Source organism: Typopeltis vanoorti, chromosome 26 (genome assembly GCF_054136105.1).
Source record: "Typopeltis vanoorti isolate ZY-2024b chromosome 26, IOZ_Tvanoo_1.0, whole genome shotgun sequence".
Lineage (NCBI taxonomy): Eukaryota > Metazoa > Arthropoda > Arachnida > Uropygi > Thelyphonidae > Typopeltis > Typopeltis vanoorti.
The window spans coordinates 10,217,069-10,229,685 of record NC_143574.1 but is presented as its reverse complement, the minus strand read 5'-3'; the positions used below and the strand labels follow the sequence as shown (position 1 = coordinate 10,229,685).

General features: G+C 38.8%; 1 protein-coding gene across 5 annotated transcripts in view; it reads right to left on the bottom strand.

The window, feature by feature from the left end:
- Positions 1 to 12,328, bottom strand: part of LOC150092318 (RUN domain-containing protein 1) — a 202,118-nt gene extending 189,790 nt beyond the window's left edge. For 3 of the 5 annotated variants that reach the window (XM_090415042.1, XM_090415046.1, XM_090415045.1), the window contains exon 1: positions 11,697 to 11,879. The gene's annotated coding sequence lies outside the window, so the exon portion shown is untranslated. Of the gene's footprint in view, positions 1 to 8,268; positions 8,393 to 11,696; positions 11,880 to 12,198 lie in introns of those variants that run through there. The other 2 variants (XM_090415044.1, XM_090415043.1) reach the window with 2 other exon arrangements.
- Positions 12,329 to 12,617: the final 289 nt, after the last annotated feature.

Here is a 12,617-nt window from a genome sequence, read left to right as displayed (position 1 = left end):
AAATGTTCCTACTTATCATTCTTCAGCAAATTAGCTTGCCAAAGTGCAAAGCAAGTGTGGTCATTATGGGAGATTTCAACTAGGGTAATATAGACTGAACAGGGAAAATGCATACAGAAAATGTAAAAAAATAAATTTGCTAATGCCTTTTATTCCCTAAAGAGCAGAGATAGGGCTCCTTTAGCAAGAATTTGCAGGTAGAAGAAAGAGAATGGCAAACAAATGGTGCCATTTCATGGTCCTAAACCCTAATACTTATTACTTTCAGCAATAGTGCAAGTTCTACAGTTGAATTTCAGATGTGAGGTTAAAAACCTGAGTTACTGGAAGAGAACATACATTCTTATCCTAATGTTTTAAAATTTAGAAAACAAAGACTGGATATAGAATTTACACTTAGTGGGGATCTATTATTGGAGGTGGAGGAAATAAGAGATCTTGGAGTGATGGTGGATAAGGATCTAAAATTTAGAGGACAAATTGTCAAAATTGTGAGGACAACACAATGAATTCTGGGAATGATGCAGAGGATACTGACTTATAGAAGGAGATTTTTGCTCCAAAGAATAAGTCTTGATTAGGCCACATATGTACCAATGTGTACAGATTTGGTCACTTGGTTTTCAAAAGGAAGAGGAAATGTTGGAAAAGGTTCAGAGGCAATTGACTAAGGTAGTTTCTGATCTCTGGAATGTTAAATATGAGCAAAAGGTGCAATTCACAGACTAGTGGATAAGAGGAGGGGTGACATGATAGAGATGTATAAGTGGGTAAGGGGTTGATATAGGATGATTGTTTAAGAAGCTTTTCATAAAATGGTGTGATATCAGGGGAGAACAAGCAGTCATCTCTGGAAGCTGTATAAGGAGGGTGTGAACAAGGGAGTGAGAAGCGGTTTTTTTTTGCATGCAGAGTTGTGAATGACTGGAATGCCTTGCCTAAGAGTATGGTGTCTGCAGATAATTTGAATATGTTTAAGGCAAAGTATGATGAACTGTGTGTATGACAAAGGGACCTCTCAGATGAATCTTTGACTCTATAGGGTCTTAAGATAATAATAATATTCACAGAAATCTTGAATAATAAAAGTAAAATCAGAACTCACAGACTCTACCTCAGGAAAATCCTGAGTATATGAAATGCCTTGCACCCGAATCAAAAGGTATACCACTAAAAGGCTATATACTACTGAAAGTTAATTTTATAAAACCATAAAATCTAAACAGCATTCTAAATCATCAAGCAGTTGAAGTTTCTCCATTGCACCAAGAGATTTTCCATACTCTTTCAGAACTTAACAGAAGCTGTTCTGCAATGGTCAGATACAAGGAAGAGTACAGCAAGTGCATAGAGCTTCTTCATAAAGAAAATCATATTCTTCAACCAATACAATAAAAAACATAACCAAATGAAAGATTGCTTAAAGGATCAGCAGAATGCAACACTATCATCAGACAACATTCGACAAGATGACTGCAGATTTCTCAAAATTTATTAAAGGTTCAAGAAATTCAACAGCAGGGGCATCAGTCCATAATTTTAACATGCAACATAATGTGTAAAGAACAAAGGATGAATAATGTAACCTTTCAGTGGTAATTATGACAAGCATTCACAAATAATCCATATATGCCATATAAGTGTCCTGTGATTAAAGGAATTTATTATAAAAAGGTTCATTACTAAAATAAAAAGCACAGATGAAATGAAATCTTAACAGAAGAAACTCACTGAATCAACCTCTCACTGCATATCATTTTCCCTCAATCTATACTCACAAATGACATTGCAATTTACCTGCCTTAATTATACAATACTAAGCCTTTTCAAGGTTCATTCTTATCTTACAAAATTCAAGCAGCCAGATCAGTGGAGCAGCAGATCCAAGGTTCCTACAAAATGGTATCACTTACTTTCTCAGCTCCATTTGAACACTTTCATTTCTTATGAATGCAGCAATCTACTGTAGTTACTTTTCATTTTTCATAATCCATTTCTGAACTTAAACTTTGTCAAATGCTATGAGAGAATTGAAGTACCTCCTCACCCTGGTAGGATCACCATCAACCAATATAATATGCTTGTTCCCTTTCAGAATTCCAAAACTAACAACTTTAATCTACACTGAACTAGTCCATTATTCATCTATGACAAAGCTAATTTATTCAAATCCTAAAACAAACACCCACATTAGCTGTATTTCTAAAAACCTCTCCACTTTGCACTATATGGGGAATGGGAGGAAATTCCCTTGAAACTTTTCACAGTATCATTAACATCACTTAAATAGTTGCATGTCCAAGGATAAAGCCATGAAGAACTGCACACTTGTAATTTTTTTCCTTTGAGACCGCTCTTCTATGACTTGCATCTATAAAAACCTAATCTGCTTGGAATCATCACATTTGCCACAATTTATAGAATACAAACCTTGATTGATGAGATCAGAAATCAATCAAGAGAGCAGCATGGTTCTATTAATTATTATTGTTATTCAGTTACTTAAGTATAAAGAGCTAATAAGCTTCATTTCGGCAATGAAAACATTACTTAAATTAAGGGGATATTAAATCCCACATTGTGGGATTAAATATCCCCTTAATCCCTTGTATGTGGGATTTAATATCCCCTTAATTTAAGTAATGTTTTCATTGCCGAAATGAAGCTTATTAGCTCTTTATACTTAAGTAACTTAATGGTTACACCTGTTTGGAAAACTCGTTCGCAGCGTACATAAGTTCTTTTTGCTATACACTTTGGTATTAGGTCTAGCTACTCACTGATGAAGTCTCAAAAAAGGCTGAAACCGGTCTGGATAGTGACCTCCCTCCATAATGTAATAACAGCATACATTTCCTAGGAAATGTGTTTTTACATTATGGAAAATACCTAAGAATAGCGATCTGAACTTCCCCCAACTTTGCAACGAGTTGCCCGGTATTGTACTACGTACTAGGATCACTTGCATTGGCTAACGCTAGTGTCGCCGATACTTTATAGTTTACTATATTCGGCAAGAAACTCTCTGATTCCGATCTTTGAGTTTCTTATTCGGTTTTAAAACTATGTGGGATTTAATATCCCCTTAATTTAAGTAATTGTTATTCAGGCCTCCATAGTGGGAGGTCCTTCCTAAGAAACACAAAGCCTATCAAGACTCATTGAAGGGAGGTTCCCCCCTAAGAAACACAAAGTCTATCATACCACTCCTTGAACTCATCGACTGTTCTCGCTCTCACCACTCCATCAGGCAATGCATTCCATGGTTCAACCACCCTCCATGCAAAGAAACCACTCCTCACCCTCTTGCTCACAGTTTCCTTTTGTAACTTCCAGGGATGGCCTCTTGTCATCACTCCTTCTTGCTGTTCAACCAAGTGAAAGAACTCCCCAGTGTCAACCCTGTAACCACCTCTCAACAGCTAATGTGGTCTCAATCATATCACTTCTCCTTCTTCTATCCACCAAACTCTGCAGTCCACATTCCCTCAGACGATCCTCATAACTATCATTGTACAGTCCTGAAACCATCTTTGTTATCCTGGTACTCTTTGCACCACCTTTGTACCCTTTCCACAGTCAATTTATCTCCTTCAAATCCTGGGGACCAAATCTGAAAACAATAGTCCAAGTGTGGTCTGATCAGGGTCTTATACAATGGAATGATAACTGTTTTATCTCTGCAGGTCAGTGTCCTTCTCATTATTGCAGCAATCCTCTGTGTTATCTTCACCACCTTTGCAATATGTCCCTTAAATTTCAGGTTTCTATCAATCATCAACCAAAGATCTCTTGTCTCCCCTACTTCCTCCAGTATAACTCCCATAGAGTATGCAGTGTGCCATCGATGTTTCCCAACCCTCAAGACCTTACATTTTGCGGCATTAAACCGACATCCCCATTCATTTGCCGATCTATCTAGCTTATTCAAATCCTCTTATCTGCACTATTACTAATAATCCTTCCCAGCTTCGCATCATCTGCAAACAACTGAATATCCTCTTGCAATCCACTGATAATGTCATTGATATAAAGGTTAAACAATATAGGTCCCAGTACTGAGCCCTGTGGGACCCCACTTGTAACCCTCTGCTACCTTGAAACTGCCCCACCATACACAACTCTCTGATACCTATCAGACAGCCAATCCTGAATCCAGTTGACCAATCTGACATCCAGACCCATGTGCTGCAACTTAAATATCAGTTTATCATGTGGCACTCTGTCAAATGCCTTCGCTAAGTCTAATCCACTTGTAACCCTCTGCTTCCTTGAAACTGCCCCACCATACACAACTCTCTGATACCTATCAGACAGCCAATCCTGAATCCAGTTGACCAATCTGACATCCAGACCCATGTGCTGCAACTTAAATATCAGTTTATCATGTGGCACTCTGTCAAATGCCTTCGCTAAGTCTAATCCACTTGTAACCCTCTGCTTCCTTGAAACTGCCCCACCATACACAACTCTCTGATACCTATCGGACAGCCAATCCTGAATCCAGTTGACCAATCTGACATCCAGACTCATGTGCTGCAACTTAAATATCAGTTTATCATGTGGCACCCTGTCAAATGCCTTTGCTAAGTCTAAGAAAATGGCAGTATATGCCTTTCCCTCATCTAATGCTCTTGTAACTTTATCATAAAAGACTAGCATATTGCTAAAACAAGAGTGCCCCTTCACAAATCCATGTTGACTCTCACAGATAAATTACCCTCATCTGCCCAATGCTGTATATGGTCCCCTCACTACTTTCTCCAAGATCTTGCTAACTGCTGATGACACACAAACTGGCCTATAATTAGACACTTCCAGTCTGCTACCGCCCTTATGCAATGGCACTATCTTACCTTCCATCCATTCCATGGGCACCTTTCCCACAGCCAAACTTTCATTGAAAAGCCAGGTCAAAGGCACCGTCAGTTCCTTAGCACATTCTCTCAAAATGCGTCGTGAAATACCATCCAGTCCCACAGCTTTACTGGCATTCAGAGTACTCAGTATTTGAAACACACTCTCCTTCTGTACCTCTAAACCTCGATCCTGCCCTATCCCTCTAGCATTAAAACTGACTCCTCCAGGATGAAATACTCCAATAAAATGTTCACTGAACAATTCTACTATGTCCTCTGCATCAGTCACTCTATTCCCATTTTTATCCCACAATGTCATTTTTCCACAATCATTTCTCCTGCTACTGGCCACATAGCTAAAAAATTCCCTAGGATTTTCTTTGGATCTTAGGGCTAATCTCCTCTCATATTCCAGTTTCGCCTTCCTTACCATACTAGTCACTCTTCGGGCCTGTGTCTTATATTCTTCATGCATCTTCTCTTCACCTGTCTCCTTATATCTCTTCCACAGCCTCTTTTTCACATGCAATTCCTGTTTAATATTGTTTGTCGTCCACTTGACTCCAAATTGTGTCCTCTTGTTCACTCGTGGTATACAACTTACCATTGCTACTAACAAATATTCTTTCATAATTTCCCATGCACTAATGATATCCGGGCCTTCCAATTCTTCCCTCCATGAAACTTCTCCAAGTTGACGTCTTAGACTATTATAATCACCTGCCTTATAATTCCACATACGTTCCCGTCTCTTTAATACTCCTGCATGCCCATTCATTTTTCAAGTCAAAACCATATGGTCACTCTCTCCAACTGGTGGGAGAGATGTCATCTCAGTTATTATCAACTCTTCTGATGCTATAACCAAATCCAAAACTCTTGAACCTCTTCTTCCCTCTATTACATGTTGCCTAAGACATTTGTCCCTCAAGAATTCTAGAAATTCCATTCCCTTATTGCTACATGCATCTTCCTCTCCCAAGTTGATACTACTGCAGTTAAAATCTCCCATAACAATCATTCTTCTTGTACTTGCCAAACTCAACTGTCTAAACATTTCCTGGTCCCCACCCTCTGTACTCCTGGGTCTGTAGCAATACCCCACTAAATATCCTGTCTTGCCCACCTCTACTTCACACCATATGCTTTCAAAATCATTAGTGTCACTGCCTTCCAAAGTCTCCACTCTTAGAGGACATAGGTCATCACTTATCATAAGCAGTACTCCACCATCACGCTTTTCCTTCCTATCCTGCCGAAAAATGCTGTACCCAGCAACTTCTATGCCTGTTATTATATCCTCTTCTGTCAACCACGTCTCAGTGATCGCAATAATTTTTGGCCAGGCTGATGCTATCTGCGCCACCAATTTCTCTCCCTTATTCCGGATACTCCTGGCATTAGTATAAAGCATATTAATGCTGTTGTTTCTATACCCAGCCTTATATCCTCTAGACTCCACTGGGCTCAGTGTTACCTGATGTCTTCCCCCTTCTCCCAAGTACCCATTCCCACAAGAGGCCACCCCTGCTACCATCCTCCCTGGGATACACTGACTTTTTTCAGAACAGCAATTTCTCCAATTGCCTACGTCCTTCCTCATTCAAATGCAGGTGGTCTCTCGCATACAATTCCTCTCTGCTCTCAAACGCACTCCAAAGCATCCACCTATTCCAGTCCTCTCTTGTCACACATTCTAGCTATTATGTCATTCAATATCACTGCTCTTCTGCTCAGTTTGTCTTTATCATATACCTAGGCAACACACACACTATCTTTTCTCTCTGTGTCTTCTTTCTTACCACCTCAAGCAGGAATCTCATATCTCTCGCTGTCCTATTTACACCACCACTCATGTCATTTGTTCCCACCATCACAATCATCTCATCCATCCTTTCACCACTCTTAACTGCTAAAGCCACCCTTTCTATCAATCCTCCTGGCAAACACTCCTCACGCATCCTATCTTGAACACTACGGATCATTGAGTCCGCATACATTATACCTCTTGCCATTCCCTCTCTCCTATTGTTTCCATTTTCTCCTCTTCTTTCATTCCCATACCCCTCTCTCATTCTGTCTCTCCTACTGTTTCCATCCGCTCCTCCTCTAGCACTCCCATGCCTCTCTCTCATTCCATCTCTCCTACTGTTTCCATTTTCTCCTCTTCTAGCATTCCCATACCTCTCTCTCATTTTGTCTCCTCCTACTGTTTCCATTCTCTCCTCTTCTAGCATTCCCATACCTCCCTCTCATTCCGTTTCTCCTACTGTTTCCATTCTCTCCTCTTCTATCATTCCCATACCTCTCTCTCATTCCCTCTCTTCTAGTGTTTCCATTCTTTCCTCTTCTAGCACTCCCATACCTCTCTCTCCTACTATTTCCATTTTCTCCTCTTCTAGCACTCCCATACCTCTCTCTCTCTCTCTCTCTCCTGTTTCCATTCTCTCCATTTCCATTTCCACATTCAATTCCATTCTCTCCTCTTTTATCATTCACAAATTTCTCTTCTCTTCTCTCCTATCATTCCCAAAACTCTCTCTCTCTCTCTCTCTCTCTCCCTTACTCTGATTTGCCTTGCATTTATCTCTTCCATTCTCCTAATCTCATCTTTCATACTTATCATATTTCTCCCAAGACATTCCACCTCCTCTTTCAGCTCCTCTAGCACCCTCTTCAGGTCAGTAACTCTAAATCGAAATTCACTCTCTCAAACAAAACCATTTCCTAAACTTTCACAGTCACCCACGCCTTGTACACTATCAACTATTATTTTCTCATTCACATTTTTTTTTTCTCTCCTATCACACTACTCATCTTCCTGTATTCATTTCCCGTTCTTGGAGCAACAAGGTCGGTTACTGAGATATCTGCTGCATTTATTTCCTCCCACTGCCTGCACTTTAAACACACACGCACCCCCTCCTCTCTCACATACATGGCGCAAATACTGCATGCCACAAAGTCCCTTATTACATTGCTTATAATAGAGTGCCTAAATGGTGGAGGACTTAGCACAAGCCATTTGCGACTGCAGCTGAATCTGCCATCATTCGTTACTGCCAAGGGACTACTAGCATAATCGTTAATTATTCAAAATAGTGTCAAAAATAAATGCTAAATAAGTATTAGGGAGTATAAATAAATAAGAAAGTATAAACAATTACAAGCAAAAGAAAACATTAAGTACACTAAATAAAATGAAATAAAACTAAATACAGTAATGAAAACAGCTTCATCTTGTCTTTCACCATTATGCATCCGTGCCATCTTCTCGGTAAACAAAATACACAATATCGCAACGGCGCTAACTTCAAAAAACAACCACTATAGTATACTCTTATTCCAGAGAAACAATTTAGCACTCAAAAACATAAAAAAACGGACTATTCACTGATTAAAAACTCACTTTCTTTGGCACAGCACAGCACAGCTCAAATTAACCTCCAAATTAAGCTTCGGTAATTTGCTAACATACTATAATAGGGCGTGAAACGTATCCGACAGAGGAGATAACTATACAGTGATTTTTCTGGATTTTGTTAGTTTTTAATAGAATACCACATGACCAACTACTGTCAAAATTAAGCTAAATGGAAGCCAGTTGGAAGTCTGGTTACAGGGATAGGAACCAGCAAGTTGTATACAAGAGATGCAATAATCTGAAACGAAAGGGTGACAAATATTATAATGGTTCTATTCTGGGACCAAAGTTCTTTAATTTATATATCAACAATATAGTTCAAAATTTGGGAGGAGGAGTGTTTGGTGATGCTGAATTAGGAAGAGCAATGCCAAGTTCTGATGTGATGCTGTTACAAGAGAATATATAAGTCAGTACTTTGGGCTGAAGAATCAGAATGCCATTTCAATGTTGCTAAATGTAAAGCAATGGACTCTCTAGCCATAGAAGATGGAATGAAATTTATATTTTGTTGCTTGGGTGGGTAATATGGGGGTTTTGGTGGATCAGAAAATGAAGTTCGGGGCACACATCAAAGTTATGAAAGTTATTATTACCATCTGACCTCCATGGAGTCAAGTGATTGATTGTGGGAGGTCCCACTATTATATACAGATTATCATGCCGTGTCTTAAATATATTCACTGTCTCTGCATTCACAACACTCTCAGGCAATGCATTCCAATCACCCACCACTCTGCATGAAAAAAATCTGCTCCTCATCCTCTTGCTCACACCCTCTTTATACAGCTTCCACGAATAACCTCGTTTTCACTTCATTCTTCTCCCTTCTATGTAAAACACCACCCAGATTAATCTGGTAACAACCCCTGAATAACATATGTCTCAATCATATTCCCTATCCTCCTCCTATCTACTAAGTTCACTCCAGAAATCTTTCCTCGATCTGTCTTCATACTCAACATTCCAGAGATAAGAAACCACCTTAATCAATCATCTCTGGACTCTTTCCAATATTTCTTCACCCTTTTGAAAACTAGATGACCAAATCTGTGTGCAGTAGTCCATATGTGGCCTAATCAATGCTTTACACAACCATAACATCCTGACTTCTACACATTAGTGTCCTCTGCATCACTGTCATAATCCGTTGTCCTGTCGTCACGATTCTAAATGCATTTCCGAAATTTCAGGTCCTCATTTACAATCACTCCCAGATCCCTCATCTCCACCACTTCCTCCAAAATATTGCCACCAACTGTATACTCTGCATGCCATCTTTGCTTCCCAAATTTTAGAACTTTACACTTTGCAACACTGAACTGTTAACCCTAATCTCTTGCCCATTGAGCCAGTGCATTCAAGCCCTCTTGCAAAGCCATGACGTTGCCTTCATTTCTGATTGTTCTCCCCAACTTTGCTCCATCTGAAAACCACTGAATATCACCATTCAGACTCCCTCCCAATATCATTAACATACAAGTGGAACAGCAATGGCACCAAAACAGATTCTCGGGGTACACCACTAGATAACTTTCCTCTCCTGTGATATTGATACAACTTGCTGATGCCTATCAGATAGCCAATTCCTTATCCAATGTACTAACCTACTATCCAATCCCATGCTTTCCAGTTTAATCACCAGCTTATCATGTGACAATCAATCAAAGTCTTCTGCAAAATCTAAATATATCACTGTGTATGCACCAACTTTATCCAATGCATTGGTCCCTTGTTATAATAAGTAAGCAGATTGCTAAAACACGATCTTCCTTTAGTAAACCCATGATGAACATCAAATAGAATTCTGTCGTCATCAACCCAGCTTTGAATCTTGGTCTTAAGCAGAACAACTTTACCCTCTTTCCACTCCTTTGGAACTCAGTCCAGCGTAAGACTCATGTTAAAAAGGTATTGTTACTCTATGGAGCATTCATTCAAAACACGTGATATATTATCAAGCCCTACTGCCTTATTAACCTCATGTTTATTCAATTTCTCATATACCTCCTGTTCACTCAAAAAAAATTATCCAAAGGAGTGGAAAGAGGGTAAAGTTGTTCTGCTTAAGACCAAGATTAAGACTGTACTCATACTCAACATTCGAGTCTTGTGAAAAAGATCTTGACAAGAAGGGATAAGGAGATGATAATTCCACTGAATAAGGCTATATTGGATTCCTGTGCACAGATCTAGTCACCTAGATATCTGGGTAATAATGAAACATCACAGAAAACAGAGGCAAGTAACTGTCACAAGACTCTCGAATGTTGAGTATGAGTACAGATTAAGAAAATATGGTCAGTAGACAGGAGTAGAAGAGGTGATATGAATGAAATATAAAGTGGTGAGATGAAGCAATCAGATAGATATAGGGTAATTATTTCACAGGATAACAGGGTGAAAAAATGAGAGGGCCATCTCTGGAAACTGTATAAAGGTCATGTAAGGAAGTAAAAAGGGAAATCTTCTGCATGGAAGGTGGTGAATGAATGGAACACTGGTCAGAGTAGGTGATGTTCCAGTGCTGAATGTTTTCAAGGCAAGGTTTAGACAGGTATCATGGTTTAGCATTGTTTGACTTCTTACATCTTCTGATTCCATGAAGTTATGGAAATAGTACAGGTTCGGTGTAGTGGTGGAGACGAAGAGTTGTACAGTTGGTGTCCTCCTGTGATGAGTCTCCAGACTCCTTGGAGGTGTAATGAATAATAATAATAATAATAATCAGCTAACGCCTTTTTATTCCCGTATACGGGGAGTAGGCGAGGCCATTTAGCCCTATCTAACTTTAATAATAATAATAATATGGTACAATATATTTTCCTAATCTTTAAAGGTACCTGTGGCATGACTATAAACAACAAAATTACATGATAACCACAGTAATTAACTTTAATGAAATAAAAGTACATTAATTTTGTTGTTTTTAATATATTCTCCTATCTCCCATATCAAATGCTGGGTAATAGGGTGGGGGTGAGCTTTCCGGTATTTTTTTTCCTGGGTAAACGCTCCAGCTTCCCTTTTTCCAATTCTTGACATATTGATTTAAAATAACTTTAAAAAGGCTTTCATTCATACACAAAAATAAAATAATTAAAAACGCACAAATTCCTTTTGGTCATAACACAAAGCTTGACATTCAGACATGCTACCACCTTATTAAAAAATAAAAATAAAAGCACTTAAAAAAAAAAACCTTCCTCATCGCATACACGGAAGAACCCCATTACTTAGTGTATTCTCATTTGTCTAATCCTGTACTAGTCCTAACCGACGTAAGCTTCGCTACTTACATTGGCTATAAACTCATGCTAGTATCCCTGACCTCTTATTAGGACTCCGTAGAATCTACACGCAGTCCGTGAGTTATATGGGTTTTTAATAAAAACAATAATTCCCATACTCACTAATCACGCGCCTTGCGTGCTTCTTCCAGATGTCATTAATTATAAGCCCATATTTTCTAAATATTAAATATCACTAATCCATTTCTTCTTGAACTCTCAATCCGCTAAAAGATTGTCCCGGTAACATTTTCACACAGCTTCTCTTCTAATCAGTAAGCGATCAAATATGCCTGCATCCTAATACAAAAGAATACTACTCAATGAAAACCTAAGTTGCTCATAAGAGACACAATTTGTCAATACAACAGAAAGCAATGTGGAACATGAAAGAGCACAACTAAAAACGTCACAAGTGACGTTTGCATGCGTCATTGCACAAACAAATACGTGAAAAAGCATACATATATATAGTAAAACAATTTATTTAAAGAATCAAATGCCAAAAGAAAACAGATTTTTTTCATGCTTAGGAATAATGCGCATTTTACCCCCCCCCCCTTTTTTTTCCTTTTTTAATTTTTTCATTAGCGGTTAAAAACTTGTTTCTTGTGGAAATACAAACCCTATTCGTTTGCGCCAAAGATTCACAAACTGAGAAATTGGCTGTAAAGAGGCCTGGAAAAAAGGTCTCTAGTCGATTCAATAGAATAAACTTGAACCGCCTTTTCTCCTGGCAAGGTAGCATGTTGCCTTGTACAAGCCTACACGGCAGCTTATTGCTATTATTAATGCAAGTAAATTAAATTAGTTAATAATATTATAGTAGTTAAATCATATTGTTATATTAGCTAATGATTCTTCTAGCTTTTTGTTGTATTTTCTACATATTTTGTTGTAAGTTCTATGGTACGAAAAACCCGAGTTTCAGGAAGAAAAAACCGACTTTGACCTTGCCAGAGATCGACTAACGCGGGATCCGGTAGAAAATCGAACTCACGACGCTCTTTCGGGCGGTCCAGTGCTCAGTGGTGCAAACACTAC